The sequence below is a fragment of the Anser anser genome (assembly GCF_964211835.1).
Source record: "Anser anser genome assembly, chromosome: 22".
In the NCBI taxonomy this organism is placed as follows: domain Eukaryota; kingdom Metazoa; phylum Chordata; class Aves; order Anseriformes; family Anatidae; genus Anser; species Anser anser.
In genome coordinates this window covers 5432341-5458442 of record NC_139743.1, presented here as the reverse complement: position 1 = coordinate 5458442, position 26102 = coordinate 5432341, and the positions used below count along the sequence as shown (strand labels likewise).

Sequence of the window (26102 nt, the reverse complement as noted above, 5' to 3'; positions counted from 1 at the left end):
CCCATCAGTGCTGATAGCTGGAATATTTCGGGAAGCACGTGGGCAGCCGTGGGTGGGGAGGGACAAATATTTTTCAAACAGAAAGCACTTGACTCTTGAACTCAGCTCCTGGGCCCACCCACTCAAATCTGTGTTAGGCAGAGGGAGATTGTATGGGGTAGTATTTTTATTTTCTTGACGGAAGGCAAAAAAGCAGCCGGAGCCGAGCGTTAATCACAGCTTTTCACTGAGCTGGCGCAGCTTCTGCAGCCCCCCCCGGCTCATGGGGGGTCTCCTCCAGGTTGCCTGGGTTTTGTTGGGTATATCAGAAAGGCACCAACGCTCGTCTTCCCTTTCTGAAGTCACTCCAGAGGGAGCCACGCCGCTCAGAAGAGCTGCCTGGGCTGGAGCAGGCCCTGCACGTGCGGATTAGCGGGGCTCCGCTGGGCTGTGGGGCAGGGAACTGTGGCGCTCACTGCAGCAGCTGGCTGCCTTCTTAAAGCTTTGAAACGCATCTGTGCTGCTTTTTCTCCCTTTTCTGCCTTCTTACTTACCCAGTTTTGCATTTTCAAACTTGGGAGCGCACAGAGCTGGTTAGAAAACGCGGGTGGGATCGTAGCACAGCCATACGGAAAAGGAGAGCTGTCTGCCTCACGGGGACGGACGTGTACCTGGGCTCTAAAAAGCTGATGTCCAACAGTCCTGTATTCCGTGTAACTTCAGGGACAGCCAAAAAATTCACCTTTCTGCACCATTTGCGAATCAGAAAATAAACCTCGTGGAAGGTAACCGGGCACCAACCCCGCCGGCGAGGCAGAGGTGGCCCACATTACCCCGATTTACTTCGCATCCCAGCAATACCCACTCGGGAACTCCTCCTCTTCCTGCTCTTCCCAAATTTTATAGGGAACGTGGCTGAACTTGGGACTGATGAGGAGCGACGCAGCAATACTTCTCGGAAGAGATGCACAGATGTCTTGGCGAACGTTGCCGGTCCTCCAGGCGACACCAGCTTCCCAGCTCCACGAGCACGCAGGCACCAGCGTTATCTGCAGGCTCGGGCCGTTAATCTCAATCTCATTAGGCAAGGAAAAAGGTTGTGCTTTTCCTCCGAGACCAGGAGCACGGATCACAAGTTTTGTCAGATGTCGATACGGCTGGTGACCACTCTTAATTACAAGGAAGCCGGGAGAGGAAGGTGCCCACCAAGCAGCTTGCTCAGGTCCCCTCCTTCTCCGGGAAAGCAGCAGCAGGCAGAAAAGGTCCTGAACCGTTCCCATTTCTCATCTGCAAAGCCATTTGGTGTCTGTACACTTGTCACCACGGCCCTGCTTCCAGGAAAGGGTAGGGCACTGCGCTCAGATGAGCATCACAAAATGCCTCCTGCCTCCCAGGTGCTGACGGAGCAGAATTAGAGCCCGGCGGGGGGAGCGTGCGTCAGCATCCTACACTCATTATTCTGCAATTTAGGGCTTCAACAATCACTAAGCCGGACAGCGTTTCCAAGTCTGTTATTCAATTGTCATTTTCCAAACAAAGTTCACTTTGCCTTTCCACCGCTATATAGTTAAACACATTTTTAAAATGGAAGACTTGAAGCTGAAGTGGTTCTAATAATTTCCTCGGGTCAGCTAAGCACACATGTTTGCACAGTGATATTATGTCTCTATTCTGGATGATGGCTCTTTTTTTTTTTCATTGCTATTTTTGGAAATCTTGAAAACCTCCCTATGGCTGGTAAAAAATACATAAATTCCCTGTTCAGTTCTGACTGAAACTGAGCTTTGCAGCCCACCCGGGGCTCAAACCCTCTTCTCTGCACACCGCAGGACGCAGCCAGACGGCCCAAATGCCACGATGGAGGGGGGGGTGGCACGCGGGGACCAGCCGCCAAGCGAACTGCAGCACCGTGTCCCATCTTCCTGCAGAAGAAACCCCACAAAATTTGTAGTAATCCCACAAAATTTGTTTGCTTGAATTCTGGGAGACTAGTTAGTTTTAACCACATATTAAACCAGTCCCCAGGACAGACTGGGTAATGAGACTGAGCTAATCTTTATGTATTAGAGCGAGCGGATGGAAAAGGTCATTTAATGTTTAAAAAAGGTTGGTTTTAAAACTTCATGTCTTGGGATGCAGTGGCAAAGCTCATCTAATAGTGGCATCATTAAGTATGAACGAAAATCTTTATATAAATTCCCTTTCATCTATTCCTGTCTATTAAAAATGGGAAGCTGCATCAAGTAAATCTTTAATCCTGAAAACTTACAGCAAAGTCTTTGAACTTTGTTGGCCTCAAAAATCACTTCTCTCTTCCCCGTCATAATAAATGTCTCCAATCTCGACTGCCTTCACCACGAATTATGGGGAAAATATTTCAGAAGGAGCCGAGAGCACCGGGGCTGGCGATGCTCGGTTCGGGCTGCAGGGGATTTCACGGGGGCTGAGACTCAATTGCAAGTGGAGCCAGCGAGGACCGGAGGTGCTGAGCTTTTCTCGGGAGGAGCTGCCTGGCAACATCTTTTCCCAGGGGGTATTCCCACCATGATGGATAAAACTCCTTGTTAGAGTAATAATTCTTATTTTAGTCAATACACCCAGGTTTTCCTTACATCTAAGGCAAAGCCCACAAATCCCAGAGGCTAGAGGCCAGGAGAGCTTATTGCTTTGGATGTGCACTGGAAACAGTTGCCTTACAGTCGCTCAGGAGTCAAGCAGCAAGGGACTTCTTAATTTGAAGTTTCCATTGAGCCCGAATTTCAAATTAAACGCTCCGAGTTGGTGATTCAATAGCCAGAACCAGAAGAGAGGCACCGCTGGTAGCCAGAGACACGCAAGGTGGCACGATGGCGCCTCTGGGAACCGCAGGATCCACCCCTCGCCTCTCCTACATCCATCACTCTCACCTCCGGGATCTCCCAGCCCTCGGGGGCAGAGGAACACGAGAGCTTTGCCCGGATGGGTTTTAGGCAGTCCCCAGATGTGACCTCCTTAAATTCAAGAAGCCCTGACCCGCGGCACGGGCACACGTGGCTGCCCTGACGTGCCCCGGGGAGCTGACATTTGGCTGCGGTATTTTCACTCCCCTTAAGCAGAGCGCAGCCACAGCAGTACGAGAGGCAGGTGCTCCAACTCTGCTTTTCTCCTCTTGCCCTGAAGAATCTCCTCCAGGAGAAGGACGGGCATTCATTGCCCTGGACATCTCAGTCCCACTCCTTTTGGCCAAAAAGCTGTCGGGGGACAGGCGGTGCTGTCAGAATGTGTGGTTCCAGACAGCTGAGACACAGCAACTCATCCTATTAAACGCACCAGCCGGTTCACAGACACCCAAATTCGGTCCTTTCCACCCTCAGCTGGGTTTCAAGCAGCACTAAAAAAAGCAGAAAGCCTTTATTTTTCTGTTCCCCTCAGCCACGTGGCTCCCCAGGGTGCCAGCCGCCGGGCTCAGGGCACGCGCACGCTGACAAGCCCAGCATGATTCAAGTCTTACCGCATATCACTGCTTAATTCATGGCCCGAGCAACATTTAATGAAGCAGCATTTTTATAATAATAACAGGGAACAGATGCTACGGGGAGGTTTGTACACTGCTACGACAAGCGGCGTGCAGCTGACCTTCCCCCGTTAACTTTATTAAGCGTTGTTGAATTTCCTCAGAGGCTCTCCATGCCGGCGAGACGTAACACCAAGCTCAGAAACACAAACGTGCGCAAACACATCTCCATTCTGGTGGCTTGGAGACAGAGGTTTAGCAATGGCCTGGCTGAGCAGACACGGGATTTCACCGTCCATAGCTGTCCCTCTTGAGTTAGGAAGATGTAAAGCCCCCCACGCTATTTCTCCGGTCTCTCCTCTGACAGGTTGAGATCCAACCTCCGACCTCTTCCGATTCATACTGTAAGCACAGTCCTCACACCCACCGTGCTCCCGCGATGAATGGCCAAGAATTGTCACCTCCTCTCAACCAGATCTCGACACTTAGAAGAGCCAACGCCTCTCTCAGGAGCCGATCCTGGAACCGAGACACAGCAGAAAGCCGTAACGCCCTTCAAAGCTCACGTGTCCTGCTGGGACTCACCAGCCCCAGGAGATGCCCTGGGCCATGAGGAATTGCCCCCACAGCTCCAAGCCTTCCCTTCTCTTCTTCCTCCTCCTGCCCATCCACCTGCTGCTCCCCGACCCCTTTTGCCACCACCACCACCCCAAACCCACCTGCGCCCGCTCCTGACCTCATTAACACCAAATTAACTCAACCAACAAGAGGCTCCGGGCTCATTTGGGGGGACAACAGGCTGAAGACGGGTGCAGGACCGCCTTGTTTTGCAGGCTTCCCCTCCGCTGCATACAGCATCAGCCCTTCAGGCTGTCAATACAGCAAACGATAGGGAATTTGCAGACTTCCTCATTACGGGGCTGCCAAGTATAGCTCCAGCGGAGAAACAGGTGGGATTGTGTTGCCATTACAATCTCTGAAGTGCTGCTTAAAATTAAAATAAAAAGTTGTCAATATGCTATCACTCGGAGAGGAAAGAAGATCTCATCGAGGAAAAAGAAAATCTAAAAACATAAACTCGCTCCTTCACAGACAAAGAGACTGGATAATGTTTGTCTGATCAGCGCAGCGCAGGGCTATTTATTGCTCTTGGCCAGCATTTGAAATCTGCATTTAAATGGAGCTTCCCTCTCCTTCCTGCTATCCAAAGAGAGCGAATTCAGGAGAGACGGGGAAGGGGAGACGTGATAAAAACAGCTCAGGGCTTTAGTTTCTGCTGCTTGAAATGCAGCCTCCCTTTTCTCTTCTTTAATAATTGCTTTGTGTACATAAAAGCAGAACGGCGGTCTCTGGGAGGGGGAGTTTCCAGGGAGCCAGGCAATGCTGCTTCCCTCCTCTGCCCTCCTCGAGCTCTCTCTGCAGAGCTGGGAACCCCACGGCCACGTTGGTTTGGGCAGGTAAAAGCTCTGCCGAGTCCTCTGGCAAGGAAAAAGCATCTGTAAGACAGGTCTCATCTCATCCTCTCACTCCTTTGCTCATCTGCAAGGAGGAAAACCCACTCAGGAGACAAGGTCCTGCTCTTCCCACAACGACCGCCTGCTTTTTTCTGGATACTAAGCTTGCCAGGAGGCAGCCAGTGAAGCACCTGAGCTTGGAGACAGGAGCGGAGGTGCGCAAAGGGATGAGAAAGGGGTCTGACATGGAAATGACATGTCCAGACCTGGATCTCTCCTCTCGTGCAGAAGCAGGACAGCAAACCCAGCTCCTCCAAAGCCAGCCAGCAAACTGCTGGGGGTTTCCACTGCCCCAGACCGCAGCTACTGATAAATCCTGAGCTGCAAATTCAAACAACGCCTTTGCAACCAAATACGTCACATTTAATCCCTTGAGAAACCCCTCAAGGGACTTCCCAAAAATGAGGAGAAAAAGCAGTGAGAAGGAGAGATCGCTGCTTGAACCTCCCTGAGGTGCCGGGTCAGGCTGAGGCAGGGAATGCCGGTCAGGACACTGGAAGAAAGGGGTGCTGGAGGCCTCAGGGGGACAGGCTGGGGGAAGGAACAAGAAGGGCTGTCCGCCTTGTGTGAGTAGAAAAGAGAAGGAGGGGAAGGTCTAATGCTAAAAACAGAGTGACGGGAAGGCGTGGTGGGACACCACTCTCTGCAGGCATCCCAAGAGCCCAGGCACAGAAATTGCACATGGAAGCAAACAAGGGCCCAAAATCTCCCAGCAAGAGCCAGGCAATTCCATCCCTGCGACCATCACAGCCTGGGTGCATGTGGTGGCGTGGCGCCTTGCTGCTTCCCCTGCCACCCTGCTCACGGCAGGAGGTGTTCGTAACGGGGCTCTCCATTTCCCAAATATCTGTCGAACCGGACTACAATTTGCCACAGAACTGCAGCTCCTGGCTGGACACTTACCCGTATCCACACGCAGTCAGAATTAGTGCCTAAGTCTTGTTTTCTTAGGAAAGCAGCCTAAATCCACTGAAGTTGTGAACATGGTTTTCCTGCCTGTCTCTTGCTTCAGTAGCATCAAGCTGAGTTGAGTTTCATGAGGAAGATTTTCTGCCCATTTTCTTGGTCCCAGGTGACCAGCAGCAGCTGTGATTTTTTAGGAAGAGAGCAGTGGGAAGACCTGGTGGGGCCAGCAAATTTGGCGAGCCCAGTGAAGAAGCAAGATCTTAATTAAGTCAGGAGAGAGCATAAATACAAGAAAAATAACCACACAACCCCCAAGTGCCACTGCCAGGCAAACAAAAAAGAATAACGAAGGAAGAAACAATGCAGAAAATTCTAAGCTTAAAAAAAAAAAAGGAATGCCAACAAACAAATGGGGAAAGTCCACCAGGATTTATAGCTATAATCAGAGATCGGAGAGGTGGCAATGCACAACGCAGCCGTGGGGCTCTGGAGGCTGGGAAGCGGCTGCAGAGCCCCAGACGATGCAGCACGCTTTCCCGGTCACATACACACAATAAAGCATGTTCTGTACCTACAAGACAGATCGTCACAACAGCCCGGGGCTCTGTCCCCAGAGGTGGCCGTATTTCAGTGGCAGCCACGCGGCTCTCTGCAGCGCGCTGGGATTTACGGATTGACATCGATGCAATGAGAGCAACGCTGCCCAAACGGCCACTTTGCTCCTCTTGCAGGTGGAGCCGTTTCTTGAATCTCCAGCACGCGTCAGGATGAGAGGAATTTAGGGCCAGTGGAGTTTCATTTATGTAAGAGGGGTTTGGAAAAGGCCTTTTGCGACCATTTTTCCCTTAACCCTTCCTGGTGTCTTTGCGTTTAAGAACGAATTTACTCTTCTTTCTGCATCTCCCTCCTTTCAAGGATGCTAGCTAGGGTTTTGGCACCGCTTGCTGATTTTTCCCGGGTTGGCAAACACGAGCGCACTGCAGAGGAGGCACAGCTCAGACCAAGCGATGGAATAGAGAAGTACCAGGCCCCACTTCCAGGCTCCCCCCAGCCAGCTGATTAATCGCATACGCACAGACAGCAAATAGCCTTGGATGTATCCCCAAAGTCAAGGTGAGAAGAGGAAAAAAAATGCACTGAGAGATCTGGGGTTCTGCTCTCACCGGTAAGGAGAGCTTACAGATATTTTGCACCATTTCTGCTCTTGTTACAAATCATTAGCCCTTGCTATTATTACAAATCTCTAACAGATATACCCAAGGACAAGGACCTGCCATGCTGGATGCAGATCCCAAATATGACAGTGCCTTTAGAGACGGAAGACAGACAAATGATAGGTGGAATGGCTTTCAGTCGCTTGTGATGGATGAAGAACAGAGGCGCGATGAGATGAAGTGTCTCCCCAAGGTTTTGTATGAACACATGGCAAATAATCAGAGGTAAAATGCCAAAAGACTTCAGAAACCCTTCTCTAGCACCTCAGCCTTTTTACGTGGTGCCACCGAAACTTGGCTTTTCTGCTTCAACCCCCAGGCATCCGGGTGCATTGCAAAAGCCAAGTGAGAGCGGTTAGCTGAGCTTCGGGGAGACTGGAAGCTCCAGGAGAGGCAGCACATCAAAAGAAACACGCCTGAAGATAAATAAAGACCAGGGTCGGTGTTACTTGGCTGGGCATGGATGGAAGGCTCAAACTATACGTGGAGCCTTTACCAGCAGCTGAGAGGGTCGGGACCCACAGAGGACAATTCAGGGCCCCTAAACCAGGTCGCAATTTGGCCGTAATAAGCACGAGTTGGCCTTTGGAGTCACTGCTCCGTGCCCCGGCCCCATGGGGAGCTCCACGTCCTACCTGCCGGCACCTCCTTGTCCCCACGCTGCCCAGCTGTCGGTGCACAGAGCTGCAAGAGAAGAGCGTGGCCCGGGAGGAGGAGGTGGCTGCAGAGAAGCTGAGTAGAAGATGGGCAAGGGTGGGAAAAGGTGACATTGGAAACCTCACCCCGACTGCAGAGAGCCCAGATGTATTAAGCGACACGGAAGAGCTTGATCCAATTACCAAACAATGACACCCGAGCCCTTCAGGATTGTTTTCCTCTCTTTGTTTTACTGTCAGAAAAAACAACTTTTCCTGCTGAGTCACACCGAAATGAGATGCTAAAGAGCTGCCACACCAGATGTGGAAGCCCTTCAGATCCAATTTCCATCAATCTACACAGCCTCTATTTATTTATTTTTTGCCACTCAGCCCTCAGCGATTTAATAGGTTACTTTAATGTCTTCCTGCCTTTCCTCCCTGGCGTGCTCTGCTCACGGCATTTTTTTCCCCTGACTTTCAGCTTCTGGGTGGGAGAACAAGACAGGAATTCTCTTTGCCCTGGATTCCGACATGGTTTTCCTCCGCTTTGCAACCCTTGTACTAGGGAAATGCTAGTTCACCTACACCCAGCTTGTATACCTGATTGATACGAAAATGATGATGTGTTGATGGAAAACGGCTTTTTCTTTCTTTGCTTGTGTACAGTGGCTCCTGTCCAACCCCAAAGCAGTGCCTGTGCCCACTTCCCTAATGCTGAGTCCACATTGCAGCTGAATGCACGACTGCAGGGCAGCAGTGCTCAATAGCAAGTGATCTCTTCTCAGAGCAGAAAAGGCACAGTGCCACCACCGAGGTTTCCAGAAGCCCATCTTTCACCTTTAGCACGGAGCCTTCTGACACCTGCAAACTGTACCGTCTCTAACACAACTTCCTTGAATATTTCTCCTCGGGGTACCTCCACGAAGCAAAGAAACACCACCGTGCCCCTTCGGAAGAGGTCGAGAAACGCGTGGATACGCAGGGAAGCTGAAATGAATTGAGATCTGCAGGTAACGCGCATCAGTTACAGTACATTACATTCTCATGTGGGTGCTCTCATTTGGAAAAAAAAAGCAGCTCCGCTTTGTTGCTAGATTACTTTTCAAGACAAGGAACCTACAGAGACCTAAGGGTTTCTCGTGCCTGAAGTGATGCGCAATAACATCCCTGCTGGAGGCAATTTGTCTTTGCATCCTCTGGAGAGCATGCCTGTGCGGGGTGACAAAGACTGCCTGGAGAATCATTGGCACAACAGAAAATAACCACAATCTCCTCAAACATTACTCAAACTTTTCCCAAAGTATCTCTAGGTTTCTAGTACCACGTTTCCATAGGAAAAGAAGCACTTTTAGGCAAATGGATTTTGCTTTCAGCTTGGGAGCTCATTACGGATTCCCCTGCATCTGTGCAACGTGGAAGAGAAAAGTTTGAAATATGTAAAACTGGAAAGGGTGGAAAGAAAGAAAATAAAAAGCAAAGATAAATAAAAAGCTCAGCTGCACGGACTAAATCAAACCAGACACAAAAGTTCTTAGTGAACGTGATGGAAGAAACCCATAGGAACAGTCCCGCAGACTCCAGCAGCTCAGGTACGAGGTGGTGGAAGCAGCACCGCGCTCACGCAGGAGCAGAGAGGAGTTGGCACCAACACTGGGTCACAAATGAGACGCACCAGCACCAGCCACACTTGTCTTGTAAAGCAGGGGTTGAGCAGAGTGAATTACATCCCCTGGAGTTTACTATGATGCTTCTTTGAGAGGATGCTGGATTAGTTACATTAATGCAGCACGGAACTGGATCGGGTTCACAGTGATAAGCTTAATTAAACAACAGAGTTATCCATAGGCTGTGGTTTATGGTAGAAATACGCAACGCTTATGTTGATTAATTAAATAAAGTCATGGTTCAGACCATTAAATCCTCCTACGTCCAACCACCTTAATGAGGAGCTGAATCTAGCCAGACATCTCGATACTGTCAAGGCTGGGCACGAACCGGGGTGGGGGGCTCCCACCGTGGGCAGCCGGGGCTTCTCTGCTGGGGGCTGTGCTTGGTGCTGTCACCGGGACAGTTAGGGTTGCTAGCCGCAGGTGGCACCGTGTTCCCCCTGGATCTCAAAATCTGTAAAAGGCACCTTAATGCAACGCTGAGAACATCTCTGAGACAGCGAGCTGCGTGCACTGCCCTCGCTGATCCGATTTGTTCTCATTATCCCAGCCAGCAGAACTCGCCTGGAGAAACAGCGCTGCCTTGTCATCCTCTGCCCACGCTGGAGGCGTCCAGGGCTTCCTCCAGGACAGCAAACCCCTGCCACACACCCAACACCCAGGCCTCCCATCCCCATCAACCCCTCCTCGCCATCCCTCTTTCCACCCACATCACAGCCCAGCCCCACGCTCCAGCTGACAAGGAGCACACAGAGTTAACAGGAAAAGCCCTGGTCCTAGTGAAATCCAAGGCAAAACACTTCCCTCCGTGAGACTCGATAGGAAACAGGGCCGACCCTTTCCTTCCCCCTTTTGCAACTTCCTACTGTTTCCTCCCCGAGCCTGGGAGGTTTTCACACCCCGAGTGCTTCGGGGAGCGACCGAGAGCAAAAAGCCAGCCTGGGGGCTGGGGTTTGCTATGCTCACCTCTCACAGCCCCTCCCAAACCCCATGGCCATTAAAAACCAGAGCTGGTCTAATTACCATCAGATTTTGACCGCATGGAGAACATTATTACCATCCTTTCCTGCTTCCCTCGGCCTGCCCTCATGAATCGTTCGTGAATCCACCCCGATGCCTGCGAAGGGCCGGGCTCACGCCCTCTCGTGCCACCGAGGGACGTGACAACGCAGGGGCTGAATTTCGCTGGCGCCAGGAACTCGCCGCGTGCCCGCAGCCCCGCCACAGCCACCTACTGCCCAAGCGGATTGCAGGCGGAGGGAAGGGGCCGCTCTCGGGGAGTACAAGCTCGTGCCACCTGCGTGCCTCCGGCTCCTTACGGGATGTGAATCAAGGGTGCTGCGATGGGACGTCTGGCACTGACTCCGGGGGGGAGCCGAGACGCGGCCCTAAGTCACCACCGAGCCCATCAAGCGGTCCCGGCAAATTCTGCAAAGGATGATTATCAGCCCCGTCAGCTCTCCCAGGCTTTTCCCTTTTTCTTAACACAATCTTACCAGATTGGGAACCGGCTAATAGCAATAATAATAAAATAAACCTCGTTTACAGTCAGTCACAGGATTGGAGCTGTTCCCTCCATCTATTCACTATCCCAGAAATTGCCTTTTAAATGGATAACAATGATTGTGAGGGTCCAGTTATTACCTTGAAACCTCACATTTTGATCCATCCAATGTTGTTCTCTTATATAAATAACAGTTATTACAGTAAAGTGATTTTTCCCCTCTGTACTTCCAAAGAGTTCCTGCAGGAGATGGCAAAGAAAATGGGTTCCATTAATACCTCACTTAGGCCCTGTTGCTTTCATACTTTAACTCCCGTCATTAATCTTCTAATGTGTCTTTAAACAAATGTCATTTATTCCACAACTCTCTGGCAGCTATTCTTCCCTCTTTTCTCCCATCCCTTTCCCCCAGTATCCTCCGCCGTGCAGTGGGAGCTCTTCCTCCCCTGACTCATCAGTGGGTGGTGCGCTCCTGCCAGGCAGGGAGAAGCATTTCGGCTCTTTTTCAGGCAGTTTGCTGGTAATTACAAGAAAAAATATGAGAGCCCACGATCGGGAAATACACATCTGAAGGAGCCGTGATGGGAGGATTTCTGTCCTCTCCGGAGCCGTGCGGTAAGGATCGCAGGATGACTTTGCTAAGAGGTTACTCTGCAATAATCCGAGGGTGCCAGTCACCTCTGCGGCGCTGGGTCCTTGTGCAGGCTCTTAGCGCCGGGAAACGCTGCCTCTGGCACGCAGCATCCTCTTTTGAGCATGCTACAAATGCAATTGCCAGATGCCACTTTTAGCTGATTCGATGCCGATAAACAAGGCTGTTCATTTCATTACACAGTCACAGGTCAACTGAGCGCGCACCTACCAGCCGCTTGCACAGGGCGCTGTGAAACAGCCTCCGCCCTGCCCACAGCACTCGAGGCACGAAGCCCTGCACCGCTTCCCAGCGGGGAGGGAAGAAGTGCTGTCAGCCCCATTTCGGGGGGAGCAGAGGCAGAAAACGGCTGCAGCCCCATTCGGCAGTGGCATTTACACAGCAATCCTGCCCCAAGGGGGTGAAATCCCTATGTCAAAGACCTAATTTCTGCAGGGGGTTTATTAAAATTGGGCTCATGCAATTTTAAAGCCCCAAGGGTGTAAGGGACCAGCCTGTCATCTGGGAGAAGGAACTGAACGTGCATCTTCCCCATCCCAAGACCTGCATCCCTGGAGCAGCCCAGCCCTGGGGCACAGCGCTGTGTCGCACGTGCAGCAGCCACTGGCTAATTACACACTGACCAGGAGGTGCATGGGCACAAATCCAGGAGACCATGCTACGTCCTGCTTGCAAGCTCTGTACGTGAAGACGTGGCACTCACAAAGCCACCTCTACTTCCCCATCACCATTTGCAAGGAGTATTTGGTGACTCAGTGCCCCCTTACATTGTGTGGGCTCCCCAGCTGCAACACAACAGTGCAGGATCCCTCACCAAAAAAAAATGTTATAATTGGGTTAACAGCAAGACCAAGCCGTGATGCCAACCTCAAAAGAAAACAACCTTTATAGGCTACCCACCTTCGAGATGGGAATTTTCCCCTGCAGCCATCAACCCTGGCACCAGAAATAGCAAAGCTTAATGTCTTGAGTTGCCTTCAGTAACTTCTGGACGTTTGGACATTTGTTTTCTCTTCCTCCTAAGAGTTATGACATTCCTTCTACCCTTTCTCAGCCACAGCCTCGTCTTCATTAGCATCTGTCAAGTCCAATTAACACGTGCACCAGCACCAGGGAAGATGATTTCTGAAGCCTCCTGCGCGAGGCAGTTGGCAGGAGCCTCCCCCCTGGAGAAACACAAGCAAGCCCCAGCAGGGGCAGGTTGCCAACCCAGCAGGTTGCCAGCCCTCTCCAAACCACCTTCCCCAGGGAGCCTTGCAGCATCCTTCCATGGTGACGGAGGACATTTTGCATGCCGGGGAACGTCTGACTGCTTTCTGACCCTACAAGCCCGTGATGCCTGAGATATATCGATTAGGTACCTACTGGTCTTTTCAGCAGCCTGCGGGGTTATGAGGTGTGGGAGCAGCGGGGCGTCCCGCAGTGCTTGGTAGCTTCAATCTGGATTAACCCCCACGTGGAGAGGTCAACAAGGCATCTGTGTGCTGCTGTAACCCTTCGGATAGGGCTTAATGGGAGTAAGTTGTGCAGAGGGCTGATGCTCAGCTCCTGTGAAGCACCGTGGATGGTCGTTATTTTCCATTTAAGCAGTCGTCCTGGTTCTGATCAGCTGCTGCCTACAAACCCCTGCTGTACCCCCCTTCTCTTCCCAAGAACAGCTGATGCTGCAGTGCCTACTTACAACCCTCGTGGACCTGCTTGCACCAAGCATCACCAGCAAGACGTGTCCCATCTTCCAGTTCCTACCTGGCACTTCTAAGATTTCAGGCCAAGTTTCGCTGTTTGCAGGTGCCTCCTCTGAGCTGCCTTGCTCCCTCCAAACTCAGCACGCCTCTCCCAAAAAAATGCCTGGCCTGGTTTCTTGTGTTGCCGATTAAGCAGTTAATGAGGAGCCTGGATAGAGCAAAATGGACAGGAAATAGAGGCCATATGCCACTACAGCTCTCCTACTTTAAACAGGAGAAAACACAGGGAAAACAAAAAAAACAAACAAACATTTCTCTCAAGACGAGTGGCAGAAAGTGACAGGGGAAGAGGTGAAGTGCCAAAGACCCCACTCACCCTGGGGAACGCTCATCACGTCTTACACCACTGCACATCCTTAACCCCATGAAGCATGTTAACGACCAGCGCGTTAACATCACCGGTGCTAAGCAATAACCCGCGCTCCTCTGGGAACAGTTTCCAGTACAACTGGGCCCGACTATGTCACTTATGCATCAGGTCTCTTTTTTTGCTATTTCTTTAGATGGACAGCTTTGCCACAAGGTTGTTTCCTCTTCGTTTTATTCATCTATTTTTTGCTAGAAGAAGGTCACATAAAGAATAAAAACAAAGAGACAGACCCAAGTAATCTTTTGTTGGCATGAAAACCCCCGACAATGTCTTTTAGGCCCAAACTGGTTTGTTTCAGACCACGAAAGACATCGAAATTTCTCATGGAAACAAGCCCAGTAAATAGTTTTTTTCACAGAGAGCTCTCGTTACATCTCCTAAATGCCTGTTCCGTTTTGTGAGTCAGGATTTGTGCAGGGGCTGGTACGTGGCTCCTGATGAGAGCTACGAGATGCTACAGCAGTACAGCAGACGTAAATCACCTGGCCATAACTTTGTTTTGTATATAACCAAAATCTAATACATATGTGTGTGTGTAAATATGAATAAAACATGGAATGATGACTTTAGTTTAAAACCAACCAACCAACAGGCTAACGGGACTCCAGTGCTACCAGGAGCAGCAAAATCCCATCCCTTTGCTTGCAGGAGCTCGGAGGCAGCAGCCCCATCTCCCCTCTCCCCTGTAGCAGGACCTCGAATGTCCCAGACCCAAGGACCCCAAACATCCCTTCCTTCTGCACCCAGCTGGAGATCAAGTGTGTCCACCCCATCTTTCTCACCCCAGATATTAAAAACCGCCACGTACCTAGCCTAAAAAGGTTGGCAAGGCCCACGGCTCGACATTCAGAGCTTCAATTAAATCAATTAGCATCCCCATACATGGCTAATATTGGAGACATAGGAGAGGCTTTACTATCCAAGTAGAAAATCAGCCTGTGTGTCCAGATGGTCACTGGAGGCGCTGTAATTGCCATCCCATCACCGTAACTGCGCGCGTTTGGGCCCGTTTCAAAGGCGCCGGCCCCGTTTGTCTGTTTGGAGGCGAGCCTGTGCCATCTGGGCGAGACGAGGCTCGTCGTCTGCCTGGCATCGGCGGGATAAACACAGCTCCCCCGTTCACTGCCACTTCCTAATATTGACTCCGAAAAGGGAGGAGAGGGACGTGCAAGGACTTTTTTCACGGGAAAGCAGTGGAAGAAGCCTCTCGGCACAGAAGGGTGCCCCGGGGAGGGGCTGGACCAGGCTGCGTGGTGCGAAGGGCTCCAAGCCCTCGCTGCGCTCCAGCTGCAGAGGGTGCCACGGGGCTCTCGGGGCGTGATGAGGCATGGAGGGAGCCCTGGCCAAAGCCAGAGCCCCAAACCCTCCAATTTTCTGCCCTTCAGCATGAGCCTGCAAGCACAGAGGAGCTAGGTGGGTTTCATCCTCACGTCACCACCGCCTCCGATCTGTTCCTCATGTGCTCTCTCCTTTGGAGGGATGCAGGGAAGGAAACCCACCTGCACAAAACGCTGTCTGGGGCAGTGGTTTTTAAAGGCAAGAGGCAGGAAACAGACACCGAGCTCTGTGCTCCGTGTCTGCATCGCTCTTCCCTAGCTATGCAAGGCGATGCAGCACCTGAAAAGGCAGCGAGCAAACCAGCGCCCCTAGGGCAGCCAAATTAGCTAGCTGTGCTTCCTGCGCTACAAAGGTGCTTAAAAAAAATGACTGAGGTCCGGCCCCAGCCATAAAGCGAGCAGAACGTGCACAGGACGGGCTCAGCCATAACTTTTGAAAGCACATCAGCTCCCTACCTCGCATCGTAACGACAGGAAGGGGATGCTCAGAGCCAGCGAAGCCTCTAACTACCTTTAAAAACCTCCTATTAGTTTCCTTATGTCATCTCCCTGTCTGAACGAGCAGGAGGATAATCCTTCTGTTCTCGCACACTCAGTCAAGTCCGACCTGTCAGCAGCAGCACTCGTTATGCACCTACGTATTAAACACACACGGTTCCTCGCTTACTGCAAGGCAGCTATTAAAACAAAGGAAGCAACAACACCAAACACTTTCGCCCGTGCGAGAATAAAACATATTATAAAGGAGCTCATTATTGGAAAGAAGATGGGAAAAGTCTGACACGATGAGAAGCCCGGCGTAATTCTGCTAAGAGCAAAACAGGTTACAGAAGCGAGCCTGGGAAAATGGAAGCATCATTCTCTCCTGACATGACTCTGCTTCAATTACGTTTTCTGACTGAGGTAACCTGGAGCCAGCACAGTGAGGTAACAGATGGAAGGGCTGCCCGGGAGGGAAAGTGCAGGGCTTTCCTGTCTGGAGTTACATGAAGCAATTTATTGTTCTTTTTTTTTTTTTTTTTCCTTTGCTTGCATTTAGCGTTTCTGACAAGGTCAGCAGGGAAGGAGTGGAGAAAGCCGGGATTCAGACTCACATTTCAGACATCAGAGGGGAAACGTTCAAATTGAGAAAGCTGCGAAAGCAACAACTGGAAATTATATGCGTGCCTCTCCTCACCTCCAGCCCTGTTTCTTTACCTTTTTTAGAACGGTTGCATTAACAGAGTTTTCAAGAAAAAACAACACATAGCTCCTGTACACTTCCCAGCACCGTCTGCTGGTTCGCACCAACAAAGCGACGCTCCCAGGACTGCCCAGGCTGTACCGAACCCCAGGGGGTCGGGATGTCTGCGGGCACCCAGGGACGATGGCTCCGAAACAGCCCCCCGGCTGCAGCCAGCAGGTGTTTTGGGTCCTTCCTTGCTTTCCCTTCCTCATCCAGCATCCGCAGCCCGAGGTGCTTTCAGCAGCTGGCCAGAAAGCCGCCAGGTTTCTGCTCTTACAGAGACCTCACCGAGCTCGCTCGGCCCCGTGTAGCCCTCGGGCTACAGCACCGGGCTTCGTTTAGAGCCAATCCTGAAACCACGCCACAACTTCTCGCACCCCTGCTCTTCGCATTTCACATTAAATTAACCAACAGCAAGAGAAAGTTGAATCCCTGCCTTTAAGTTTCTGAGCTCGTTTACTCTTTGGTTTTTCCTTTCCAAAAAAGCTTATTTAACCTGATGTTCTTAATTCTGCGTGCCCGGGGAGACGATGCCAGAGATGTGCACGGCTCTGGCACAGATCTCCCAGAGCCACGGCGCTCTGTCTCTTTTCCCAGTACTTTTCCTGGTGACGATCCCCATCCAGGGCTGGGCATGCGTCCAGCTGAGCCGGCTGACAGGGAAACCCAGGGGACGGAGCGGAGCCTGGATGCAGCCAATGTACAAGCACCTCCAAAAGCATCCCTTGCCTCGGTCAGCCGTCCTTCCTCCTCCTCTCCTGTGTCTGAGGCTGCTGCTCCTGCTCCTGCTGCTCTGCTCCCATCTCGGAGCTTCTGGAGCCGAGACCAGCAACCAGCACCCTTCCTCCATTAGCCAGGACGGAAACGGTTTCCCTGCCAAGCAGAAGCAATGCTAGCAATTTCATTTCCTGCGTATCTTTAATTTTAGTCTTGAATATATATTGCTTGCTTAAAGCACACAAAAAAAAAAAAGAAAGAAAGAAAAAAAAAGAATCACAAGCCCTGCAAAGCCTCCTTGCAGCTTTAACTCCCCACGGGGACAGGTGAGAGCGTCTGCGAGACAGACCTCTGCCGATGGCAGAAACAAAAGAAATCGCTGTCACAGCCCAGGGAGGGGGAGATGAGGGGCAGCAGGGACAGCAAAGTGGTCCCTGACACCTCTAAGGTTACAACTACTGTGCCTGTGCTGAGACCGGTGGTGACAGATGGAAAATTTCTCCCCCCAGATCGGCACCAGGCACAGCCGGTGGGGCTCGGCCTCCTGCACGAGCTGCCATCGGACCTGGCGAAGCGGTGCTCGCAGTGCCGAGTTGATAAGGTTAATTAAAAACACGAAAACACAAGCACACACCCAGGCAGAAGGAAAAAGAGACCTGCTAGGTTGCTTGCTCCCTGTTTTATCTTGCTGAAGACATGCCGATAACAGAAGGCACGGCGAGCAGAAATATGGATTTGTTATTACCTCTATTTGCTGCAGGGACAAGGGAAGGCTTTGTAGGAATGCAGCTCGTGGAGTGCAGGCAAACAAAGCCCCTTTGTTTACTGATTCCTGGAGCGAGTCTACGATTGACAAACACAATTAGCCCAACAGTGGCAAAAGGAAAACGCTTTTCCTTACAGGTTACGGACGGCACGGGGCCAGATCCCCACCCGTGCGTCCCTCCCAGCCAGGCACGGTGCTGCCCCTTCCCGCAGGACGTCCCCAGGGAAATGCTCTCAGGCTCACCTACACGCCACGACTGCGGTGGGACAACCAGCCCAGCTGCCCCTGTTAATTAATTAATAACGCTGCCCTTACCCTCACGGCTGCTCTCCATGTCACCGAAATCTGTTTCTCGCTGTCAGAAGCCATCGGGGCTTCCAATGAAAACGAATCCTGAAAGCGGAGGCGGTGTGAGCGGGGTGGGGAATTCAAGCCCAGGGTTTTCCCAAGGAGCCCTGTGAGCTGAGCCACCTCGCAGAGGACGAGATGCCGGAGGAAAGCCCAGCACGAGGTTGGAAGGATGGGGAAGGAAAGGCTTTCCGCAAGAGGCCAGCACCACCAGCCAGTGCCTTACCCTCTGCTGTGTCGGAGAGAAGACCTAGTGCAGGGAAAAAGAAAACTAAGACTCACAAAACTAAGGTTGAATACACGGCTTATACACGTCAGGCTGAATAAAAAGTAATATACACACGATATATCACACAAAAAGCTGTCTGAGGCTAGCACATGAGCAGCATCACCTAAAATCTCTTACTACTTTTTTTTAAGGACAAAAGAAAAAATACCTGACATCTCCTCTTTCGTCTTTGCTACCAGATAATCTGCCTAGACAGATACTTGAAATAAATACTTTTGATTTAATTTGGGCCTTCCCGTTCCAAAGTACTGCAAAATCTATAGCCTGGTTTCAGCCTGGAATAGATCCAGAGAACAAGCAGTCTTATTAACTATAAATAAATTTGGGGGGATGAGAGGAGACCTCCTGGTTCTCCATGAGACAGATTTCATTTGGGGGCTATTCCTGTGCAGGAACTTTCTGCTCACCACCTCCAAAGAGAACGCTCCCAGCAAGGAAATGATTTCCTCTTTAAAACAGCCCTGTCACCGACGGGTCCGCCCTAAAGCGTGGGAGTCAAGAGTTCAACATTTGCCTCGGAGTTGGGTAAAAATGAATATGAAAAATAACATAATAAATAAATAATTACAGAGGCTCACGGGCAGCTCGCGGGGCGCATGGAAGACATGGGCCAGGTCCGTCGGTCGGTACTAGAGGTAGGGCACAAGGGCTTGTGCTGCTCCAACCACTCCTTGCCCATCCCCAGCTCTGTTCCACGTCCCCTCTCAGCTCCGTGCAAGCACTAACTGGTGGCCCAGGGTGACGGTGACTTGCTTTTGGGACGCATCCACGTGGTGCAGGATGAGCAGGAGGACGCGTCCCAGCCGCTGCAAGGGCAGCGCCAGCCCTTTCCCCCACGCTTTGCAAGCAAGATGCTGCTCGTGCATCGTCTGCCTGAGCACTTCTCATCACAAATGGCTCAAAAATTTGAGCGCTGAGCCTTTCTGCTCTCAAACGGCTCAAAGCCCGCAGGGATCCGGCTCAGCCTGGGCAGGCAGAGGGCACCGTGCCCTCCCGGGACCGAGGCAGGTTGTTTCAGCGGCACGGAGAAGGAGCAAATTGGCAGGATTGGCGCAGACCTGACAACTGCAGTGTCCCTCCGGCATGCCCTCCTCCTCAGCCAGGGCTGATTTAGTTATTTTCTTTTATAAAACTCTTTTCTGTTTTGTTTCCAGCCTTTTCACACCAACTTTACGATCCCTTCAGCAAAGCTCTGCACCAGGTTATATTTTGCAATAACCGAGACAAATGGTATTACGATAACTCAGACTCTGGGCACGGCTATCGTTAACGTTCGTTCTTGTGTTTACTGCGGGTGTATGACATCCACACAACGACTTTTAAAAAGCCTGCTTTATGGGCTGATGGAGTAGTCCTGGGTTTGATCCCTGACAGGGGAGGAGGAGGAGAAGGGAGGTTTTCCAGCTCAGCTTTCTCCTCGTTCTTCTGCCTCCATTACATGCAGATTGATCACAAAATGCCCAGAGTTTCTGCTCGCTTGGCTCTAATTTTTTCACCGATGTCCTCAGCTTATGAATTTGCACTCTGGGCTCCTTTTTCTTCCTTTGTGCCCTCCGGACCCCCCTGGAACAAGAACCCTGAGCTGGAGCAGAGCCTCTGCAGCTCCTCAGGTCGCGGATCCCCCTGCTCGGGTGGGCATCGCCAGCTGAGCTCCAAAAGGAAAGGTCGGGCAGAATAAGCTCCCAGGTAAACTCAGGCACAAATAACTTCAGCCAGCTAACGCTGGGTACACAGAGAAGTGACACCAGAGAGCCTGGAAATGTCAGTGACTTCTCCAGCTCCGTGGGCTGTGTGCGCACCTCGCCTGGGGTGGCTGGAGTGGAAACGAACACACAAGCCACGAGCTAGAGGGAATGATCTACGCCGCCTGATTTTAAGGGGCTGGTTTATTTTGGTGCTCACAGCTCGGTGTTAAGGTCTTCTGTCTCCCTCCCCGCCTGGATGTGCGCAGCCCCTAGCAGTAAGTGGGGCTAGCCGTGTGCGACCGCTGCGGCCGTAAAGAACAGCGATTTACCAACGGATCCAAGCAAGGGTGAAATGGATTTATAAAAATCAACAGTTAAACCAGCACAGCATCTGTTGCCTATGTAGGATCTTGGCTGAAACACGCTTCCAGGAGATTCACAGCCCTCTTCCCCTGCCTGCACGCTGCTCAGCTCCCATCGCAGTGTTTGCAATAGCTCCATCCATCTCCCAGCCATGCCACCAGAAGCCATCCTGGAAGGAATAATGATAACAGGTCTTGGTGCATTGAAAGCAAGCATTAGCCAAACACTTCGCTCCATATTTTTCTCACCCTTTTAAGCTGTCTCATTTGAGAAGAGACAGTAAGCTTTATATTGTGCAGGAGGAGGTGGTTGTGTCTCTCTCTGGGGCTGAGGCAGGTGTTTCTGCACAAGCGACCTCCAGATGTTTCTGCCGGCTTCGCAGGTAGCAAGGGAGAATGAGTCAGATGTTTAACTGCAGCCTGCGTGTACCCTTTGTTCCCCCTGACCCTCCAAAATATCCTTCAGAGTTTCTTCAAGAAGCTGCTGCAGCAGCAGCCTCAATTACCCTTAGAGCACCACGGCCATAAATCACGCCGAGACAAACTGCGTTAAAGTGCTCTAACCAGCGAGGATGACGGGGGCCTTGTACAATAGCCAATTATCGCAGGGGAGTGAATTAATAACATAAATATAAGTGACGAGGGCTGATTTCTAAGTACGCCATCCAATTCCCTAAAACACCCTTCTCTCCGTCGGCGGCGAAGCCGGGCTCCACGAGCTGCAGCGGCGCGCGCAGGGACGTGCGGGGAGCCGCCGGGGTCGAGAGCTCGGGCAGGACAGCTCGGGCAGGACACACGGACGGATGGCAGCGATCCAGACCTGGGTCTCCATCGCATGGCACGTGCAGGAAACCCAACATCTGACAGCGCACGGACAGACCTCGCGGCAAGGAGCCGAGTCCTGGGCTGAGAACATCAAAGGACGGAGAGCACCGAGCTCTGACAGCTCGCTCCGACGCCCAAAGCCGTCCTCAGCAAGGACCGAGCGCACACACTGGCTCTGTTTCATAGCAGCTACCAGCTCCATCAAACAGAAGATGAAGTGTCGCTTTACTGAGCTAATTACTGAAGCTTTTATAAAAATGTTGGACACCTAGGGCAGGATTCATCAATATGGATTATTAAGCATGTGTAAAAAGAGCTAGAATGTATCCTTCATGTTCTCTGTAAACACTAAAGTCAATAAAAGACAGATATATGCTTTGAAGACAGATAATCTATTACAACAGAGTTCTGCAGGTTACTTTTAAGCGTGGTTTGATTAGCAACGTGCTTATAGTTACATGCTGTACGGGCTGCCCCAGCAGGTAACTAGTACCATTAAATTATTCTCAAGAACGGTGTAGAAACTTTGCCAAGGCTTTGGCACGTGCTGACATCCAGTTGAGAGAAATAAGTAGTGTATATACAAGGACCGGTTAGATCCTGAACCAAAAAAACGTCTTCTCTCCACCATCTATGAATGCTTGAAAAGGTCTGCACAAATACCACCGTAATGTACCGAGTACGGCCATGCAAAAATTCAAAGATTAAATTAGGCATTTGTCCCACAGGCATTAAAAAAAGAAACTGCATATAATTTTCTCACAGATGGAGCAAATTTTTAAACAAAGTTTTATTTGCCTGATTTTTTTTTTTTCCTAATATTAAACCTTTGGATTCCCAGCCTGGTTTGCCTTGCTGCTGAATGCATTATTGAGAGGGGATTTTAAACCCCACTGGTCAGCCTGCGGATGGCAGGGCAGAGCTCGCTTTATTGCTCTTTTCCCTCTGCAGCCATTGGTTGGGGTTTTGTTTTCTCTTACATTAATTATGATGACTTTTGCTCTGCGTGCCAGCAGCCGGCCAGTTCCACGGTTCTGCTTCGCTGGAGTTCCCCCGGTCACCTAGCGAGATGTTCGCGGCTGTGGCCTGGTGGCTGCCTGCAATTAGAGCTTCATCATCTCACCCTGCAGGAGGAACAGGAACCTCCCGGCTCCTTCCAGCCCGAGTTCTTCAGCAAGGAGCGGTTTTTAGGATGCTTGTTCAAGGAGGCACCTCGAGCACTTTGCAGGCTGGCCCGAAGGCTCACGCCCCTCTCACCTCCCTATCCAACCCTAAGCAATGGGTTGCAGCCAAAAAGCGCAACCTAAAACCAGACAAGAGACTGAAATGCAGCTGTTCCTGGTGTGAGACATCACAAGGGGCGGCCTTTCCTATCCCACCCCTTGGGAAGAAGGATCCATCGCTAGTCACAGTGGAAATGCTGACGTGCCGTTATAAATGACTGCAGTTTGAGTTCAGTCAGCAGCACTTTGCATTACTAAATACGGGTTTACATTCATTTCTCATCTGAGAGCCGGTTAATCTGAACGGTAAACGCGTGCTCGTTGCTGGTACAGTTTGCACTGGAAATATTCGGCATTTTTCTTCCACGCCCAGCTCCTGGAGGTACGTCCCACCCACACGGCTGATGTTATTGCACCAGCCTCAGAAGCTTCCCCCACTAAGCGGTAAGTTTTGGACACGTGAAAGCCGCCACCTGACGAGACCCAAGGCCAGAGGCTGACTCCTGAAGGCAAGCCTTCAGCTACCTGCCAAGCCCATCCAGCGACTTGTAGAATGAACTCCCGGGCAGACCAGAGGCGCTGAAGCAGAATGAGAAAACACGGCACAGATGTCAGCTGCTGGAGAGGCTCAGACCAAGCAAGAGCACTGGTGTCAGGCCGAAGACCTTGTCCCTCTGCACCACGGACCTGATGGTGGGTGGCAAGGTGTCGCTGCAGGGCACAGCTGGGTAAACACTCAGGAACTCTGAGGAAAGGTGGAAATCCACGGATTTAACAGCAGCACCAGTCTTTGGCCCGTGTTCCCGAGCTGTCTGTAACACCAGTTTGCCAGAGTTAACACCGCTGCCCTCAAAACGAACAGTTTATAACTTGCTCTTGTTTATCTGTGTCTCTATTGCTGCCATTAATATTTAATGTCTCTGGAGTAAAGGCTCCTCTCCCGCATAACAAGCCCTGCTGCAGCATTAATCAGAGCGGCAGCAGCTCGGCGCGGCGCTCGCGGGCTCCCACGACTCTGGGGGCTGCCAGAGGCAGAGGGGCACGGGCACCCTGCCAGCACCACCACCGCCCAGACTGTGTCTGGGATGGGAAAGCATCAGCTCTTTCCCCTCTCATCCCAGCAGCTGCTGTAAAACTGGGCACCCCCTGTGGTCTCGGTGTCAGTCTGGGCTCTGCAGACAGCCCCATCCTGACCGAAGCCGGGGGCAGCAGGGAGCTGAACCCGAGGCTCCAGGTCCAGAGCACTGTCCTCAGTATTCAGCTGCTCTGACCACAGCAGTCTGGGGAGAAATGAGGAAGAGAAGGCTGACCCTGTCCCTCTGGAAGCCACAGAAGCTCCACAGACCTTACAAAAAGCCCCAAACAGCAGCTTACCAGAGCACGGTGTGCCTTTGGTGCGCCCCTGTTAACGAACCCCTTCCCTGCACCCACCCACGGATGTCCTGGGCCACGCTCTGGGTAAAAGCCTCGGGGAACAAGGGTCAAAAGCTGATATTTGATGGCACCCAATTTGTGCCAGTCTTAAGTATCTGGAGGTCATTAACTTGGATAACCAGAGCTTTGCACTTTGATTTAGCCCAGTGGAAAGTAATGGTGAAGAAGAGAGATCACGATGGATGAAGGGAACAAGATGGGATCATTAGTTTACACAAACACGCTCTCCTAGACAGCCTCAAATCCCAATTACGGACTAAAACAAAGCCAGTGCATCACAAAGGGTTTCCCATTTGCCACAGCTCCCCAGCCCGAGTGAAGGAAACGAACTAATCCCAGCTCTCCGGAAAACATCCACGGCTCAGAAGGGCCGCGCCTGCTCCACCACGCACACGGCGAGCTCCAGAAATCCTTGCACGAGCAGTCTTGCTCCAGCACTTACACCAGAGATTGCCCACGGACCAAATTAATTAATGCTTGTAACAGCTCAAAAAGGGAGAGCGAGGTTGTATTTACCCGGGATCACACCTGTAGGGATGCAGAAGGTGCCCGTTAGCGCTGCAGGGCACGGGTTAATGGCCAGGGCTTTTTGCCACGAGCAGCCTAGGTGAGGTGACGCCTGTGCTCTTTGTTCTATTGAGCAGAGATTTTTGGTCCAGCCCTTCTTGATGGTATTCAATTAAGTAAAACACAGCCTGAAGAATTATTTCCTCTCCTTAAAACGTATAAAGCAAGCTCCCCCTTTTCCAATCTCAGCTGCCAAGTCTTGGCCCTGAACTTCAGTACCAATTTCTCCTTTATTTACTGAAAGCTCACTCTAAATCTTTCCATACTAGAAATGCCAGTCCTCCAAACAATTACTCTGCCTGCAACATTAGTCATTTGCTACATTTTCCATCAGCATTAGTCATTTAATGGCATATCATGTTTTCTATAACAGGATCCAGGCCATCCCTTTTCTGTCCTGCCCTCCTCGGTGCTTTTCTACCCACGGCCTCCCAGATTTCCCCTCCTGCTCAGGGGGCAGCAGGCGTTGCATCTCTCTCCCTCCCCAGCCACCAGCAAAGATCAATCTGCACGTGGCTCCAGCCAGAGCTGGTCTCACAGAGACAACAGGGGGCATAAACACCAATCTGCTTTGTAGCTACTTGCGAAAAAATCAGCGTACAAAGGGGTTTTTAAGGCTAGAGGTCTCCTAATTGCAGTCCCGGGGATGTCCCTTGGAACCAGTTCATAACCAACAGCGAGACTTGAGGCAGGGGGCAAAGAAACCAGCCTGGCGCCGAGCATCACCTCTGAGCCCTCTCCCACCACGAGGCAAGGCACCAACAGGGCAACTTCGGGGTCTCTATCAGGTGCCAAGGGTAAGGAGACTGCTCGCACAACAGGAGTCTTACAGCTCAGACTCCAGGTGGGTTAAGGATTGGAGTTATCCCGAGACACAGCCCCCACCTCCCCAAAAGAGAAACCTCAAGGAGAGGGAGATGAAATCTAAGAGCATCTATCTTGTCCTACCACCAGCTCAGCAGCTTCCACCACGCCAGCACGCCAGCTCTGGTCTCGTTTCGGTCCAGGGTTCGTGCGGAGGCCCCGCTGAAAACACACTGAGGCATTTTTATCCAAGGTTTTCTCCCCTCCCTCATGAAATGCTTTGATAGAAAACTTAAGACTAAAAATGGAACTTTCCATTTTCTGCTGCACCAGAAAAAAAAAATAAACTAGTGCTCTCTTTCTGCATACATATGTTTGATGTCAAAAAGGCAGAGCAGGTCATTCTTAAAAAAGGCACTTCAAATACCAATACTCCCTGTCATCTCGGCTTTCCATCACAAAATGACAGTCTCCTACTTCAAAACAAGATCTAATGAAACCGCATTTATCCCCATCTCGCTGTAATCACATTAGACAGTTCGACCAATTTAACTTTATTGGTTTCTTAACTGTCTGAAAAAAAACCAACGCACGGAGACCAACCCTACGTGTTGCGCTCCACTCAGGCAGCCACCTGCAGCAGCCTTTCAGCAACAGCACCCGATGGTCAATAGAGCCTTCTGTTTGGTTTTGGACTTCCTGCTAACATCTCGTTTTCTTTAAGAAACGCATGCAGCTTCTCAACACGTCGCGTTTTGTTTAAGCAAAAACCTGCAGCATGCGCTCGGCCATGGTAGGCACAACCGGTAACGTTCTGAGGCTCATCGGCGTGCGAATG

At 51.2% G+C, this 26102-nt stretch overlaps 1 protein-coding gene across 7 annotated transcripts in view; it reads right to left on the bottom strand.

Annotated features, from left to right (window-relative positions):
• The window catches only part of GRIK4 (glutamate ionotropic receptor kainate type subunit 4), a 171000-nt gene that overhangs the window by 61914 nt on the left and 82984 nt on the right, over window positions 1-26102 (bottom strand). Inside the window, exon 3 of one of the 7 annotated variants that reach the window (XM_083808319.1) lies at window positions 534-3991. The exons of the other annotated variants lie outside the window; for them this stretch is intronic. The gene's annotated coding sequence lies outside the window, so the exon portion shown is untranslated. The remainder of the gene's footprint in view (window positions 1-533; window positions 3992-26102) is intronic. 7 annotated transcript variants of the gene reach the window in all.